Genomic DNA, 18804 nt, shown 5'->3' with positions numbered 1-18804 from the left:
TATTGTTTGTTTTATTAACTGTAATATAACCTTAAGAATTTCTATTAAATATGTTTACTTCCTTATAACTTGTACTACACTAGGCATTGTATCTGGCAAGAAAGGTAAAAAGTACACTTTTTTTTTTTTTTTCCAGAGTCAATTTTATGTTGTATAATATTATATACTACCTATCAGTATAATACTTTTTATTTTTTAAGTTAAATGTGGTGATGCGACAATTCAATAAACACTTGTGCAGCATTTATATGCTAAGAGCTGTGTGTAATAAAAAAAAATGGGAGATTGTAATTTAGCAGGGTAAATGCCTATATTTGTTGACTATCAATAATATGAGTAAGTATGTATAAAATGGATAAGAGAGGTAAAATGAAATAGAACTATTAAGAAAGATAGCATTAATTTTGACTGAGGCTTTGGAGTAGAGATGATATTAAAAAGAGGTTCCTAGAGGGAATAATGTTTAAACAAGGCCTTGAAAGATAATTAGGACGGGGGTGGGAACATTCCAGGGTTGGCAGTGAGGTGGCCTAGCATGAGTTAAAGCGTAGCCATTGATCAGTCTTAGGTATGTTTGGAAATATCAAATAATCCATTTTTTAGGTGGAGCCTTAAAGAGTAAATTTAGACGAGACAATGGAAGGGGTTGAAGGCTGTGCTGAGGAATCTGGACTTCATTCTGTGAATTATGGGGATTCTCTGAAGGCTTTTGTGTAGAAGAGTTATCTTTAAGGACAGTAACTGATGACAGTAGGAAGGATGTAGGTGAGAAGGAGACAGAGGGAGGGAAGGAGGGGCCTGGCACATGGAGATATTTCTTGGCAGGCTACCGGTAGTTCAGAGACAATGGGCAACAATGAGAAGATCACAGTGAGAATGGATTTCTGAATAATATGGCTGGGGTTTGATGGCTGATTGACCTGGGAAGGGGAAAAGGGAGAAAGAAAGGAGTCAAAAATTTTCCCCTCAATATTTTGACTTAGTAACTTGGAAAATGGTGACGCTATTAGCTAAAGTTGGGAATATTGGAAGACAATGGGGAAAATAAAAAATTCCACTTTGGTCATATTATACATGAGAATTAGTGGGATGTCCTTGTGGGGCAATCAAGCTCATGAGTTATGGTAAAAGTAATATTGATAAACCGATTTCTGAAATCACATATATATCAACATTTAATACATGAAATAATTAAATTTTAAGTATAGATACTCTTCAAGTTCTGTGATCTAATACAAAACTCTCCAGTTGTCTTTTTAAAAAAATCTATAGAACAAAAGCTGTAAATGTCCTTTTATCTCTGAAATTCCATGATTCTGAGTGGTTAGGGATTCTTTAAAATTGTTTTTTTCTTAAAACAGCTTCATTGAGATATAATTCACATACGATAAAATTCACTCATTTTCAATGTATAATTCAATGGTTTTAGTATACGCATAGAGTTGTCCAGCTGTCATCACAATTTGGGAACATTTTCATCACCCCCCCCCACAAATAAATTCCATATCCCTTACCACTAAGTCTCCATTTCCTTCCAATCTCCTGAGTCCTAGGCAACCACTAATCCACATTCTGTCAGTATAGATTTTCCTGTTCTGAACATTTCGTACAAATGGAATGATACAATATGTAGTGTTTTGTTTCTAGCTTCTTTCACTTAGCATAACACTTTCAAGGTTCATCCATGTTTCAGCATGTATCAGTACCTTATTTTTATTGCAAAATAATATTCCCATATATGGATATAACACATTTTATTGATTGATTTATTAATTAATGGAGTTTTCACTTTTTGGCTCTTATGAATAATGATTCTGTCAACATTTGTGTTTATTTGTACTTATGTTTTCATTTCTCTTGGGTGTATAACTAGAAGTGGAATTGCTGGGTCATATGGTAACTCTGTGTTTAAACTTTCAAGGAGTTCCCAGACTGTTATCCAAAGTTGATGCACTATTTTGCATTCCCACCGGTAATGTATGGATTCCAATTTCTCACATCATTGCCAACACTTGGTATCATCTGTCTTCTTGATTATAGCCATCTTGGTGGTGTGAAATGGTATTTACTTGTGGCTTTGATTTGCATTTCCCTGTTGGATATGATGTTGAGCATCTTTTCATGTGCTTATTGGCCATTTGTATATCTTCTTTAGAGAAATGTCTGTTCAGATCCTTTACCTATTTTTAATTGGCACACTTGTCTTTTTATTATTTAGTTTTTATTATTGAATTGTAAGAGTTTTTTTAATGTATTCTAGACACAAGTTCCATGTCAAACATATGATTTGTGAATGTTTTTCCTGTTCTGTGGGTTATCTTTTCACTTTCTCGATGGTATCTTTTGAAACACAAATGATTTAAAATTTGATGAAGTACAATTATTTTTTCTTTTGTTGCTTATGCTTTTGATGTTCTATCTAAGAAACTATTCCTAATATGAGATCATGAAGATTTACACCTATGTTTTCTTCTAAGAGTTTTATGGTTTACCTCTTGCATTTAGGAATTTGATCCACTTCAACTTAATTTTTGTATCATTTTGTGAGATAAGGGTAAAATTTCATTCTTCTGTATGTGGATATCTAGTTGTCCCAGCACCACTTACTGAACAGACTATTTTTTCTCCTTTAAATTTTCTTGGCACCCTTGTCAAAAATTAACTGACCATAATTGTGAGGGTTTATTTCTAGACTCTCAACTCTATTCCATTCATCTTTATTTCTACCCTCATAATAGTATCACACTGTCTTGATTACTGTGTCTTTGTAGAAAGGTTTTGAAATTAGGAAGTGTGAGTGCTACAAGTTTCCTCTTTTTTCAAAATTGTTTTGGATATTCTGATTTCTTTGGATTTCCATATTAATTTTAGGATTAGCTTACCAAATGTTGCAAAGATGCTAACTGGGACTCTGATAGAAATGGTATTGAATCTATAGATAAATTTGGGGAGTATTGCCATTTTAACAATATTAAGCCTTCTGATCCATGAATAATATCTTTTCATTTATTTAGGTCTTTTTAATTTCTTTTGAGAATGTTGTATAGTTTTCAGAATATAATTTTGCACTTATTTTGTAATTTTATTCCTAAGTTTTAAAATTCTTTTTGATGCTATTGTAAATGGAATTGTTTTATTAATTTCATTTTCAGTTTGTTCATTGCTACTCTATACACAATTGATTTTTTTATGTATTAATTTTGTATCCTGGAACCTTGCTAAACTTATTTTTCCTAATAGTTTTGTAGTGAGTTCCTTAGGATTTTGTATGTTTAAGATCATGTCATCTGCAAATTGAGATTGTTTTACTTCTTCCTTTCCAATCTGGATGCTTTTTATTTTCTTGTTAATTGTTCTGGAAAGAATCTCCAGTGCAATGTTGAATAGAAGTGAAGAAGACATTCTTGCTTGTTCCTAATCTTAGGGGAAAGTATTCAAACTTTCACCATTAAGTATGATGCTGGCTGTGGGTTTTTCATAGATGCCCTTTATCATGGTGAAGATGTTTTAATCCTAGTTAGCTGAGGATTTCTTTGCTTCCTCTGCCTGGAGTGCCCTTTCTTTTCTCTCGTATCTGGTGAATACCCTCATATCCTCTAAGACCAGCTTAAATGTCTCCAGTCAACAAAGCTGATCCTTTCCCTCTTTCCACTTCTGTCTTTAGGGTTATAAGTCATAAAGGAATGGAAGAAATTGACTTACTGAGTCACTTTTAAAAAGGTTTTTTCAATTTGGAAAATATCCAATTATTAATTCAAGGCACTAAGATCAGAGCCCTCACTGATCATTCCATTTAACCTGCTGTGGGACTGATTTTAAGGCACAAAACTTGCACAGTGAATTTGCATAATACATTTTCAAAGTACATTTTCAAAGTACAAACTGATGCACATCTGTCTGCATAGTTAGTAATCATTTTCAAAGTACAAACTGATGCACATCTGTCTGCATAGTTAGTAATCCATGCGTTTGCAAAAATCTAATAAAAATGTGTCCTGAACATACAAGATCTAAAATGATAAATATTGAATATTCTGCAATAGAAAAGACATTGTGAGCTATCTGATCCAGTGAAATGAATTTTTCATTAAAATGGCATATTAATTGAAAACTGAAGATTAATGATTTTTACTTACCTGTATATTAAGTCACAATTCACTTCTTCCACTTTTCAAATAGTGAAAGCATTGAGTTTTGCCTTCACTTGAGCAGGTTAGCTTTTAACTTATTTTGCTGGCTTTCTTTCACTCACTCATTTACTTACTAACTCACCAATTACTTTATACAATTAATTTTAAAATGCTCATTTATAATTTCTATAGGAAAAGTAAATAAAAACAGAAATCCCTATTCTGCAGGAATTTATTTAATTAGAGAAATTAAAAGAGTATAATGTGAAGTAGTTGATACAGACTTCTAGTTCAAGATAGCAGCCTCAGTACATGTGTCCGCTTCCCTTTGCCCTAACATATATGCACATGTCAGACATGCATGCACACAAAGGGTAGGCAAGCTGGGAAAACAGACTTATAAAACCATAGAAGAAATGTAAGCCTATTATTTATACCAACAAGTATAGTCTGTGATTCATAAACATAAATGGATGCAAAATATTACCAGATACTTGAGAAAACCCAGCAAAATGAAAGATGAACCAGGAGAGAGAATTCTAGACCAAAAAAAGAACAAAATAGAAATTAAAGTTTTTAAATTAATATCTTCAGGAAGATTCTAAATTTTTTGCATCCATAAATTAATATAAAAGTGATATGAGAAAATGAGCAATCAAAATTAAGAAAATAATCTGCGAAGTTAAATATATAATAATAAATTGCAATAAAGTTTGAGTTGACTAAATCATGAGATGCTTGTAGTTGAAAATAAAGTAAGAATCTGGAAGATAAAGTGAAGGAAACTGTGTTAATTTCTTAGGACTGCCTTAACAAATTACCACAAACTTGGTGCTAAAATAACAGGATTTATATTCTCACAGTTCTGGAGGCCGGAAGTACGAAATCAAGGTATCAGCAGGGCTGGTTTCTTCTGGAGGCTCTGAGGGAGAATCTGTTCCATGTTTCTCTCTTAGCTTCTGGTGACTGCTGGCAGTCCTTGGTGTTCCCTGACTTGTAGATCCATCATTCCAATCTCTGTCTCCATCTTCACATGGCCTTCTCTTGTGTGCCAGTGTATCTATTTCTCTCCTCTTCTAAGGATTTGCCATTGAATTTAGGGCTCACCCTAATCCAGGTTGGTCCCATCTAGAGATCCTTACTTTAATTACATCTTCAAAGACCCTTTTGCCAAATAAGGTTATATTCTGAGGTTTGAGATGGACATATCTTTTGGGGTCCACAATTCAATCCATTACAGGAACATACCACAGAACTGGAAAATATGAGAGTGAAAGTCTTTAAGGTCCCCAGGAATAAATCTAGTTGGAGGTACCATTCAAGATATTTAACCACTGATACGGCATAGGCATAGACTGATCAAATGGAGGCTATCCAGTCAGAATTGATGCTAACTGAATATTAGCTCTGGATTCCAAAGCAGAGAAAGGGGGCAGTGAAACACAGGAAATAATCAAAGACATAGTAGAAGAAAATTTCTTCAGGCTTAAGAAAGGTTATTTCTTAATATTGAAAAAGTCTGGTAAGTATGTCAAGTAAGATAAATGAAAAAAAAAATCCTAGGAGAAAATAATTTGAATACTTTCTAGGGGAAATCCTATCCCTCCATAAGAGAAAATCTGAAAAGTTTCCAGTGAAAACAAATGGGTTACCTACAAAGCAATGTTAGAAATATGAATCAGATTTTTCATCCTAATTCCAGGTGCTAGAACACAAAATAGCAATATCTTCAACTAACTATTAGAAAAATTAGGAAAAAACAGTAATAAAGAAACTTTGTGTTCACAGTTTCTGGGCATTGAAACTGGAGTAGGTGGTGGGGAGAAACACTCTTCATTTTCATTTTATGCCCTTTTGTACTTTTGTTTTTAAGAACAGTTTTAGGTTCACAGCAAATCTGAGTGGAAGGTACAGAGATTTTCCATCAGGTTTCCCCCACTATCTGGAAGTAGAGTGTTCCCATAAAACCCTTTTCTAAACTGAAATGTCCTAAAGCCAAGAAGCAGTTACCTTAAGACACATCTTTTTGGATGGATGCACAAAATAAATCAAAATAAAACACAGATACTCACAGACACAGTTCAAAGCTATGGTGGCTTGACGTTGAGATGCTGAGTAGTTCCCAGGGAAGGAGCTTGGAGGTGCCACTTTCGCTGCTCAGGGTGCAAGCTGCCTTTGTAACACCTCACTGCAGAACAAAGGCTGAGTGCTAATTTTGCTTTTTGCCTTTTTTGGTAAAAGCAAAAATCCTCTTTGGGTTTCTTTCAGTTAATGAAAACGGGTACTAATGTAGGTCTCTCATAAAAGCCATAAAGTGGACTTCGGAAAAGCGGGGCATACCTGTATTCCCTACCCCACCTATGGAAAGCCTCCTCCATCATCAACATCCCCCACCAGCGTGGTTACATTTGTTAAGCTTGACAAACCTATACTGACACATCATAATCTCTCAAAGTCCATAGTTTATGGTAGGATTCATGCTTGGTGGTGTACGTTCTATGGATTTGGACATATGCATAATGACATACATCCACCATTATAATATACAGAGTATTTTCATGGCCCTAAAAATCCTCTGTGCTCCACGTATTCATCCCTCCCAACCCCTGGCAACCACTTTCTATCTCCATAGTTTTGCCTCTTCTGGAATATCAGATAGTTGGAATCATACAATATGTAGCCTTTTCAGATTGACTTCTTTCAGTTAGTAACATGCATTTAAAGTTCTTCCATGTCTTTTCATGGCTTGATAGCTCATATAATTTTATCACTAAATAATATTTTAATGAAATAACATTCCATTGTCTTCCAGCCTCTACCCATCCATTGTCTGGATGTGCCATAGTTTATTTATCAGTTCATCTACTGAAGGGCATCTTGGTTGCTTCAATGTTCTGGCTGTTATGAATAAAGCTGCTGTAAACATCTGTGTACAAGTTTTTGTGTGGACTTAAGTTGTCACCTCTTTGGGTAAGTATCAAGGATCATGATTGCTGGATCGTATGGTAGGAGTGTTTGGTTTTGTAAGAAACTGCCAAACTGTCTTCCAAAGTGGCTGTATTGTTTTTGCATTCCTACCAGCAATGTATGAAAATTTCTGTTACTCTATATCCTTGCCAGAACTTGGTATTGTCAGTGTTCCAGATTTTGGTCATTCTAATAGATGTATCTGGTATCTGATTGTTGTTTTAATTTGCATTTCCTTTATTTGCTTATTTTCCATCTGTATATCTTCTTTGGTGAGGAGTCTGTTAAGGTCTTTGGCCCATTTAAAAATATTGTGTGCTTTATTGTTGAGTTTTAAGAGTTCTTTATATATTTTGGATAATAGTCTTTATCAGATGTCTTTTTTGCAAATATTTTCTCCCAGTCTGTGGCTTGTCTTCTTATTGTCTTGACATTGTTTTTTAAAGAGCAGAATTTTAAAATTTTAATGAAAGCCAGCTTATCAATTATTTCTTTCATGAATTGTATCTTTGATGTTTTACCTAAAAAGTCATCACCATACCCAAGGTTATCCAGGTTTTTTCCTTTGTTATCTTCCAGGAGTTTTAGAGTTTTGCATTTTACATTTAGGTCTATAACCCATTTTGAGTTAATTTTTATGAAGGATGTAAAGTCTATGTCTAGATTAATTTTTTTTTGCATGTGGATGTCCAGTTGTTCCAGCATCATTTGTTGAAAAGACTATCTTTGTCCATGTTTTGCTGAAAGACTTACTTTCAGATTCAGGTTCAGAGATTCACCAGCAAAATAACCACTCCACACTTTAATGAGCAAGAAATAAGGAAATTTATTATATAAGTAGTAAGTTACAATATAAGGACAAGTAATATGTATATATACAGAGAGAGAGAAATAAATGTACATACATCACCAATTTTGGGAGAACTAACAACGTCACCAAATTGGGAAAACAAGCAACATCACCAACCTGGGAGAATTTGCATCACCAAGTTGGGAGAACAAGCAATATAAATATATAGATAGATAGGTAGATAGATATAGATAAAAGCGCATACATCACCAATTGGGGAAACACCTACATCCAGATACAAGCAATGCTGGGAAGTCCCTGGAACAGCAATCTGGAATCCCAATTGGAAGGTCCCGGACAGTGTGTCCACCCCACGGGTGAGACTTCAGAGTGTCGCCCAAAGGAGTCCTGTTTTTAACGCCAAGCCGCGAGCTCATAATCATCAGCTTACGTGCAAATATGCAGCTCTGGCTATTATCATAAATGCTTTGATACTTTAGTCATAAGTCTCAAGGTGTTCACTGATCCCGGGAACTGGCCAGATTCCCAAGGCCCAGGAAGTTCCGTGACTTACTCCCTTCCTTATCTGTTGGTTCCCAAGACTTGCTAGCACCATTTTGGCTGACCTGCACGTAGTCCAGCAGTTCAGTATGTAGCTTCTTTCAAGGTCTTTGTTTAGTCAAAGGCCTATTGTTGCCTCTGAAGCCTGAACAAGACTATTAATTTTCCCAACAGTCCATTATATTGCCTTTGCTCCTTTGTCAAAGATCAGTTGACTGTATATGTGGTTCTATTTCTGCGTTCTCTATTCTGTTCCATTGATCTATTTGTCTATTCTTTCACCAACATCACACTATACTGATTACTGTAGCTTTATAGTAAGTCTTGAAGTTGAGTAGCATCAGTCTTCCAACTTTGTTCTTTTCCTTCAATATTGTGTTGGCTATTCCCAGGTCTCTTGCCTCTCCATATAAACTTCAGAATCAGTTTGTTAATATCCACAAAATAACTTGCTGGGACTGTGATTGGGACTGCATTGAATTTATAGCTGAAGTTGGGAAGAACTGACATTTTGATAATATTGAGTCTTCCTATCCATGAACATGGAATATTTCTCCATTTATTTAGTTCTTCTTTGATTTTATTCATCAGAGTTTTGTAGTTTTCCTCATATAGATCTTACACCTACTTTGCGAGATTTATACCTTAGTATTTTATTTTGGAGGGTGTTAATATAAATGGTACTGTTTTTAATTGCAAATTACACTTATTCATCGTTAGTAAATAGGAAAGCAGTTGACATTTGTATATTAATCTTGTATCCTGCAACCTTGCTGTAATTGCTTATTAGTTCCAGGAATTTTTTAAAAATTGATTATTTTGGCTTTTTCTGCATAGATAATCATGTCATTTGCAAAACAGATAGTTTTATTTCTTCCTTCCCAATCTGCATACCTTTTATCTCCTTGTCTCACTGCATTAGTAAGGACTTCCAGCACGCTGTTGAAAAGGAGTGGTAAGAGGGCGCATCCTTGCCTTGTACCTGATCTTAGTGGGAAAGCTTTGAGTTTCTCACCATTAAGTAGGATATTAGCTGTAAGTTTTTATAGGCTTTTTATAATCAAGTTGGGAAACTTCCCCTCTATTTCTGGTTTACTGAGGATTTTTATCATGATTATTGTTGGATTTTGTCAAATGCTTTTTCTGTGTCTATTGATATGATCATGTGATTTTAAAAAATTCTGTTGATATGAAGGATTATATTAATCGATTTTTGAATGCTGAACCAAATTTGTATACCTTGGCTGTTGTCTTAGTTTGTTCAGGCTGCCATATGAAATATCACACACTGGGAAGCTTATAAACAGTAGAAATTTATTTCTCACAGTTCTGGAGGCTGGAAGTTTGACATTGGGGTGCCATGGTCAGGTGAGGGCCCTCTTTTGGGTTGCAGACTTCACATTGTATCTTAACATGGTGAAGGAGCTAGGGAGCTCTGTGGGATCTCTTTTACGAGAACAATAATCCCATTCACGAGGGCTCCACCCTCATGACCTAAGCACCCAAAGGTCCCACCTCCTACCAGCATCACATTGGGCATTAGGATTCCAACATGTGAATTTTGAGGCGGTGTAAACATTTAGACCATAGCAGTCATGGTGTATAATTCTTTTTTAAAATATGTTGTTTAATTCTATTTCTAATATTTTTGTTGAGGACTTTTGTGGCTATGTTCATGAGAGATATTGGTCTGTAGTTTTCTTGTATTGTCTTTGTCTGCTTTTGGTTGTAGGGTCCTTTAATACTTTTAAAAACATATACATGTGTTATCTCTATAATTTAAAAAGTTAATTTCAATAATAACAAAAGAGTAGTATATGGCAGTGCTTCTCCAACTTTAATGTGTATATGAACCACTGAAGAATCTTATTAAAAACAGATTTTGATTCAGTAGGTCTTGGGTGATATCTGAGATTGTCTGTTGCTAAAGAACTTTCATGATAAGCTGATGTTGCTAGTCCTAGAACCATACTTTGAGTAGCAAAAGGTATACAGTAAGTCCAATGAAGGGCGTAATAGTTTTTTTAAACCAAAATAATTAAATTGAAACAGTGGTTGAATTAAAAAATTTATTTATACTTAATGGCTAATGAGGGTTTAGAAGCTATCCCTAAAAAGTCATTTTATGATAATTAAGTACTACTTGGATTAAAAAAAAAACCTGACAGGAAAATTAACGACTTAATGTCCAGGGCTGGAGAGGTATGAAAGTCTGTGACATGAGTCGTAATTTGCTTCTGGAGATCAATACTTAGCATCATTAACAAGATCAATATAGCAGTGTAGCTTAGAATAAAAGAGATTTTAGTTTTTTCTTGAATATTCTGTAATTCCTCTCTGAAAATTGCCAGATTTTCAATCCTGACCAATGCTGGGAAACATGAGTATAATATTTACTGATGTTGTCATTTATCCATTGGTTGGTTCATTCCTTTGTTCTTTTATATTTATTAGACACCCATTTTGTGGTGCTGAGTAAAGGAAGAGAGCATGGAGCATGTGCTGCTCCCTGAGTTCCCAACCATGCCTGGACACCCATAAAACTGAATTTCTATCAGGACATGAGCCTGGGACATACAAGTCTGCAAAATGCAAAAGTTTGATCTGTTTTTTTTTTAAGAGAGGGAAAATCTCTAAGAATTACAGGCTATTTAACTTTAATAAGTTGGTTTAAAATGGAATGCAGTAGATTAATTTATGATAAATTGAAAGTATATTTTGTTTTTAATTTATTAAAAAAATTTTTAAACTTTCTATTTTATTTTTAACTCTACAAGTAACATAGATATTGTTTTTATAGCAATTAAGTAAGTAAATGGGGACAGATAAAGTCTCTTGAATACGTCCCTCAACCCCAGTCACTATGCATTAAATATATATGTATATATGTATGCATGTGTATGTATAAATGTACATTACAGATAGATTGAGAAAGAGATAGGTCGCTACATAAATACATACATGAGTGGGTGTGAGTGTGTGATGTGTCTACATAATTAGTGTCTTACTGTACATATTCCACAACTTGATTTTTTTCATTAACATGTCTTAGAGATCTTACTGTGTTAGTCCATAAAGATTTACCTCGTTGTTTCTGCTACCCAGAATCCCTATTTAACTATTGCCTGGTGGATGATCATTTATGTTGCATCCAGCTTTTGCTCTTACCACTATGTACACTGCATTGAACCTCCCTGTGTGTGCCTCATTGTGCCCACCTGTGTGGGCATTTCTATCAGGTAAACACTGAGTAGTTAGACTGCTCTATTTTAGGTTATACACCTTTTATGTTTTGTTAGATACTTCTAAATTGCTAAGTTAATTTGTGTAGATCTAATCTTATTGATATTACAAAGTATTAAATATTAAAAGTGGTCTTTGAAAAACAACTTGTTCCTGCTCACTTTAATTTCCTCAGTAACAAACCATAGCCCTGGAGATAAGGAGCTGGAGAAAGAAAAGCAATATATTTGAAGTGAAGCTTTGGATTTGAATTAATAATTTTCTTACTAGTGAAATTTAGAAAACTGCTTTGAAATATACAGTGGTCAGACACCCAGTTAGCTGGACTGCCCAAACCTAAAGCCAGTAATCAATAAAGTAGCATCAATCTGAGGGTCGTTATTGAAGTTCCTCTGGTTTTACTCTTAATTAAAAAAATTGAACAGAATAAAAAGCAAGCTTAATAAAACTGAACATAGCTTAAGAATAATGGGGGTGTTGGGCTGTTTTGAAAAAGTGACCATTAAAAGTAGAATCTTCCTCATTGGTGATTCCATCCAGTGATTCATTTCATTTATGTTTAGACTGAATTCAATCAGCAGGTAACTGGCTCTCCTTCTGGCTGGATACTTTCCACCCTCAGCTCTTCCCAACCCTTCTCCACCTGGCTCCCCATTCTGTGGTCCAGTGCAGACATACCTGCCTTCACTGTTCATACTCAGGCTATTAGTGCTAAGTCTGTGTTTCTTACAGAACTCCTTCATACTCTTATGGATTGTATCTGTTCTTTTCCCCCTCTCTCTTCACTAGTCATTGGACTCCTTGAGGACTGAACCATGAATTATCCATCATTGTAGTCCCAGCTGGCAGCACTGAGCTTAGGAGCCTAGTGGTTAAGGATGTGAACTTCAGACAAATCTGTGTGCAAACTTCAGCTCTGCCACTTTCCAGCTCTGTGTATTATTGGGGAAATTGCTTGAGACAGTGATGCTTCAGTTTGCTTATCTGTAAATTGGGGCTGTCTACCTTAAGAGATTGTTTGACCAGGATTAATTTTAATATCTGAGTGCTTGGCGCAGTATAAACAATGAAGTGATAACTGCTGTTATTATTATTGTCATTGTTGAAATATAGTTTAAGAAGAACTAAGTAAGAAAAACTTAGTTCTGTAAAAGAGGGCTAATGTATTATAAAAATGTAAAAGAGGGCTAATGTATTATAAAAATGTAACCCAAATTTCCCAGTCTCTTTTATTTTCTAATATAAGGAATAGATATGAGTTACCTTCGTTTTCATCTAGAATAAGCTGTATCTCTCTGCATTTATTTAACACAGACTTAGGGATCTCAATGCAAAATATATTTAGGTTTCCACGATGTATGTTTTATCAGGCACTTCAAAATTTGACACTTACTCTTAATAATGATGAAAATATTCAGGAATGAACAAGCACCCTGAGTACCTCAGTGGTCTCCTATTTGGCCCAAGGTAGCAATTTCAAAAAGGTGAGGGATCACATCTAAAGAAAACAAATGAACATTTTTAGAATGCGATCTCCTAGCTGGCATACTCATCTTCCCAGATCTTTAATTATCCTTTGGGGGTTAACTCACATATCTCTCTAGTTTCTGTAGGTATAAAGTAGTCTTTGCACCAAGAGCTATACTGCTACCATTGAAATCTGGGTCTAGGAATTATGATTTACCTCTTAGCTTAGTCATTTTTTGCCTACTCTTCCCAATGTTTATTTCAGACAGCCCCTGTGCTCTTTTAACAGGGCATCTGGATTCAAACCTATACCTTTTATAGTGTCTGCCTGTCAAATTGGTACTGCTTCTGAAACCCTTTCTCCTCCCTCCTTTCCTTCTCTGATTTTATGTGCATGCTTTAATTCTCTCTTTCCTTCTAGAAAAATGCAGGTCACCAGCAGAACCCCTTTCTAAAAGCAGGGGAGCTGCTTTTAGAAAGCAGGGAGCTCCATTTCCTGTGCTCCCCACCATTGCCGAATATCTCCTGCTTTCTATTTTCTCTTGTCTTCTGTCACAATAGTCTCTCTCTCTCTTTTTATTCTTTTAGAAATAGATATGAAATATTATCTCTTTTAGAAGAGTGAATTTTTATTTTCACATCCCCTCTGAGCTCCTGTGGGTAGTGGTAACAGGAAAGCAGATATTGTATATCGAAATTGTCATCTCCAGTCAAGTTGTCTCTGTGATAAAACTTGAGATTCTGTGAGGCTGCTATGTCCTGGAAATGTCATAAGCAAGAACTTCTCTGCCGTTGATCATTCCGAATCCCTGGACTGTATTATTCTAGGGTGTGCTGTGAATAAGGACACTCTTGGTGCCACTCCCTGCACTTTGATTGCCTGCCGTCTCAGTCTTGAGATTCAAGGTCTCGAAGGCCTGGCCAGACTCCACCTTATACTTCTGCTGCTGACAAATTAACCAACCTGCCTTTCTATTTTGAACCGTCTCTGAAAGCTTTCCAACAGTTTCTTATTGCCAAGGTCTCTGCCCCCAATTTGAAAACCTTAGAAGTCTTGCCTTTTCCGTTCCATCCATCTGGCCTCATTTGATCAATGGCCACCCTCATGGCTAGGTCTCAGTTTCTCTGAGTGCTATTTTGTGTGTTCAGAAAGTTCCTTTCCATGCCATTCACCTCCTGCCCTGATCCGAGGCCCAAATGTGGAGTGGGCTATTTTGGTTGCTTTTTCCTCTTGGAGGGTTCCGGTTTAGGCATGACCCTGAACGTGGAATTTTATTTTCTTTCATGTAGGTGCCATAAGAGTCATTGTTATCTCCAAGATATTGGTTAAAAACTAAGGTGTTGGATAGTGATTATACATATTCCTGAATACCTACATAAAATAGGAGATTTTTGAAAACAGATCCTAAGAAGGAAACTCCTAATGATGGAAAGCCAGTGAAGTGAGTATTTTAAAGGGTGTCTTACTTGTTTTTCCCTCAAATCATGCCTATGGCTACCACCTAGTCATAATATAAGCCCCTGCCCTCCCCTTTCCTTCATACAGCTTCAAGTTCCCGTTCACAGTAACAGATAACTTCTCAAGGCAGTGGAGTGGGTGAGGCAAGTTGCAGGGAGCCAGACTGCCTGGGTTTGAATCTCACCTTGGCTACTTATTAGGTGTGTGATTTCAAGTGACATTTTTTAATCTGTTTTGTAATTTCTCCATGAATAAAATGGGCATGATAATATTACCTACCTCAGAGGGTTCTTAGGTAAATTTTATATAAGTTAAAATCTACCTTATTATTGTCTTGAACTAAAATAAGAAAATGCACTCCTAAGTATCTGGGCTGTAGCTGATAAAAGACTAAAATTTTTTCTTAAGTTATGTACATTTATCACATCTTTTATTCTCTGCCTGTATGCTCCTTGTATGTTTGTCCATGTTAACAGCTCATAGTTTATCTTAGAGAACATTGGATGGCGAACATGTTCCATATAAATATTACTTCATAAAGGCTTTTCAGTGATCTTGGTGATAAAGTGCACGTTGTCTTGGGTTTGCAAGGCTCTCAAAATATTTAAATCCTATAGTCTTAATCAGGCTGATTTAACTCTGTATATTTGGTCTATTTGTTAACTTCATCCAATGCTTTTAATGTAAATATAATCTGTTCTCCCAGAATGGTGAGGCTTGAGCGAGGTCATCTATGAGTGAAAATCCTTTGTAAACAGAAACATGCTATGCAAATATAAAATATATTAATAATAGCCTTATGAACTCACAAAATAGTTATCTTCAGGTGAAAATAAGGCAGGTGTGGTTAGATTCATATAGTCATGAAAGCCTTGAAGATGATAAAAAGCGCATGAAGTTTGCCTCTAATTTGTTGATCAATGACTATGATTACTTATTTGCTTGTAAATATCTTCAGCTATTTAACTTTAACCATGCTTGACGTGATTTTTAAAATATATCAAGTTTAGGAGAGCATAATTTTGTTGCCCTCTAACATTTATTAGGGTAGAGCTCATTTTAAAGTTTTGAGGAGAGTGACTACTCTCCTTCGAAAACTCAAGGTAAATCCACTTAAATGACAGGTGAAATGTTACCTGCTTTACATTTGATAATACTTTATTCTCAAGATTCTAGTTTCTCAAGAAACTAGAGCCCTCAAGAATCCCAACATTGGGGAAAGTAGCCTTGAAGGTCTAACTCGCATGTTGAGCACCAGTGGAAGCCCTACAGATGGACTCAGTGTTACGCAGGGTCCATACAGCAAAACAACCAGCTTTGCAGCCCTCTCAGGGGGCACACTGAGTGGTGGCATTCTTTCCAGTGGCAAGGGAAAATACAGCGGGTTAGAAGTCCAAGCCGATGTCCTAAAGGAAATTTTCCCCATAGACACAGCCAGTCTTGGTGCAATTAGTGACAACGCAAGCACTCGTGCTCTGGCCGGTTCCATAATCAGTTCCCACAGCCCACAGGACAGAGAATGCAACAATATGGAAATCCAAGTGGACAGTGAAGCCAAACCAAGCCCCTGTCAGCTGGTGAGTGGAAGCAGCATGGAGGACGCACTCCATGTTCATGTGCACATGGCGGAGAATGAAGAAGAAGGCGGTGGTGGCGGTGATGGTGGCGGCGGTGGCAGCAATGAAGAGGAGCCCCTTCTGCAAACACCAAAGCTGTGCACAGAAAGACTGCCAGGCCAGCAGACCTTGGGGCACCAGCCTGGCCCAGCCCAGAGCATCCGCAGTGACCTGGAGAGCTCCGATACGCAGTCCGATGATGCGCCCGACATCACCTCCGATGAGCGTGTCTCCCCCGGCTGCCAAGCCGCAGCCCCTCAACACCCAGAGCCCCAGGTGCGCCGAGCCCAAGTGCGCCTGTGAACCTCTCTGCCCCAGCTCGGGGGGCAACTGTCTTGAAGCCGGAAGATGCAGAAGCCAGAGTGTGAAGTGGAATGAATGCTTCTGTTCTGAGAAGCACACTTGTAACTGCATCTTTTGGAATCTTTTTTGGGGGGGCAGGGATTTCCGCATTTTATTTAAGAGATTCTCTGGTCACAGGCTTTCCCCAGGGGAATTCTGAGAAATTTGCAATTTCTTACCAGATGAAACATGGAAGCTTTGCCCTTAGTTCCACCCCGCATCCCCTTTGCTCCCCCACCCTTATTTAGTTTTAATTTATTGGTTAAACTGATGGTGGCAATCCGTGAGCTGTGTCGAAGAGTGTACAGATGTATGTGTGTATATTGTATGTATGCTAAGATATTACTGAAGGACACATTTTAATAAAGATTTCTGTCGTAAAAAAAAAACCACAAAAAAACCTTACCTGCCCATGTTCTCCGCTTCCATTCCCTGCTGCCCCTTGCGCGCGCAGGTACTCCCGCCCGGCAAGCGAGCGACTTTTTTTTTTTGAATAAATTTATTTATTTATTTATTTTTGGCTGCCTTGTGTCTTAGTTGCTGCTTCTGGCCTTCTCATTGCAGTACCTTCTCTTGTTGTGGAGCCCGGGCTATAGGCACACGGGCTTCAGTAGTTGTGGCTCGTGGCACTCGGGCTTAGCTATTCGGCAGAATGTGGGATCTTCCCAGACCAGGGATCGAACCTGTGTCCCCTGCATTGGGGGGCGGATTCTTAACCACTGAGCCACCAGTGAAGTCCTAACTTATTCACTAGCCTGTTCACAATCAGAAGATCTCACCAGCAAATAGCAGTGCATTCCCTCAAGATGTCTCTGCTGATACGGAAAAATAGGAAGGAAATATCACTGGAACCATAATAGGCCTTTATAAACTTTGGCTTCACTGTTGACACAAACAGCCATTGTGTTCTTAAATCCTCCAACACCCTTTAAGTATCCTAAGAAGCCTGATAATGGCAAACATGTAAGCTAAAATAAAATCTGCTTTATTTTATGGTATATGGTTTTAAATGCTTTTTCAAGATGTATAAAAGCATTTGTCAACTTCTGTTAATTTTTATTAAAAGCAAAACTTACCCCCTTGGTTGTAACATCTTTACATACACATATACAGATATATGTATACATATTTACACTTTCATTGTACTGTATACATATTTACACTTTCGTTGTATCCTACCAGTTCCCTAAAAGAGATTTGAAGAAGGTTAAGATAAATAACATATGCATAATAAAACTCATGAATTTGTACTAGACAATACTCTAGAACTTGGAAAAGAAAAGGAAATAGATTTGCTCAAAAAGAGACTAATATAGTTATGTCATGACCAGCTGATTTATTTGACCCTTAGCTTCTTGGAAGCCAGGAAAAAAATGGAAGTAGTCTGAATTATATATTCTCAGTATCATAAAGGAAAAAAAATGTCAGATTCTTAGTGTATTATATTTAAATGTGGTTTTATATACATGATTTATCAAACATTGGAAAAGACTAACACAAAACGTGTCTGTTTTACTAAACTTATATTTGTAATTACTTTGCTTAGGGTAATGTGAAAAGTTTTTTCATTCCCTGGGCATACTCTCTCTGTGCACACAATTTTGGGTAGCAGAAGGGTATGGGTGATAGGGAAAATTTTGCCATAGAGAAAAGAGTGAAAATTTTGAGTGTATCTAATTTTTAGAATATTGGCCGTATAGATAGGATTCTGACTTTCATAGTAACTAGCTGTCTCAACAATTGGGAAGTAAGGTTGAATGAAAAGAAATTGATTTTAAAGTTTGGAATTTGTCTAGAGAATGAAGACCTGTATCTTTAACATAGCTATTTGGAATTTGATTCCCAAAGGCTCTGGTCTCTCTAAAATCTTAGCCTAGGAAATTCTTCTTTATTCAATAGGTGGGGAAGACAAATGGATTACTCACTATACTAATGCACTTGTAACATATTTGAAAAAATTAAAGGAAAGCAACTCATAGAGACTCATAACTGAGAGGCATGGGATGAATAAGAAGGTGTAGTGGTAGAAAAGAAAAACGGATTTCTTCTTTGGGTGAAATGATGGAAGACTCTGGCAGATGGCTTTCTAGATTAATAGCCTCCTTTACAGATTCATATGTCATAGAAGGTAATGTAAATATAGATTGGCTTATACTCTTGTATTTTCATTAGCGTTATTAAACCTTCTGTTTGAAACCTAAGGGCACATAAAAGTTTCTTTAAAAAAAG

General features: G+C 36.4%; 1 protein-coding gene across 13 annotated transcripts in view; it reads left to right on the top strand.

The window, feature by feature from the left end:
* The window catches only part of MCTP1 (multiple C2 and transmembrane domain containing 1), a gene marked incomplete at its 3' end in the record, with an annotated part of 559050 nt that overhangs the window by 86626 nt on the left and 453620 nt on the right, over window positions 1-18804 (top strand). The gene's annotated exons all lie outside the window — the stretch shown is intronic.

Source organism: Balaenoptera borealis, assembly GCF_965194805.1.
Source record: "Balaenoptera borealis genome assembly, chromosome: 2".
Classification (NCBI taxonomy): Eukaryota; Metazoa; Chordata; class Mammalia; order Artiodactyla; family Balaenopteridae; genus Balaenoptera; species Balaenoptera borealis.
Note: the sequence above shows the minus strand (reverse complement) of the source record. Positions and strands in the feature narration are given on the sequence as shown.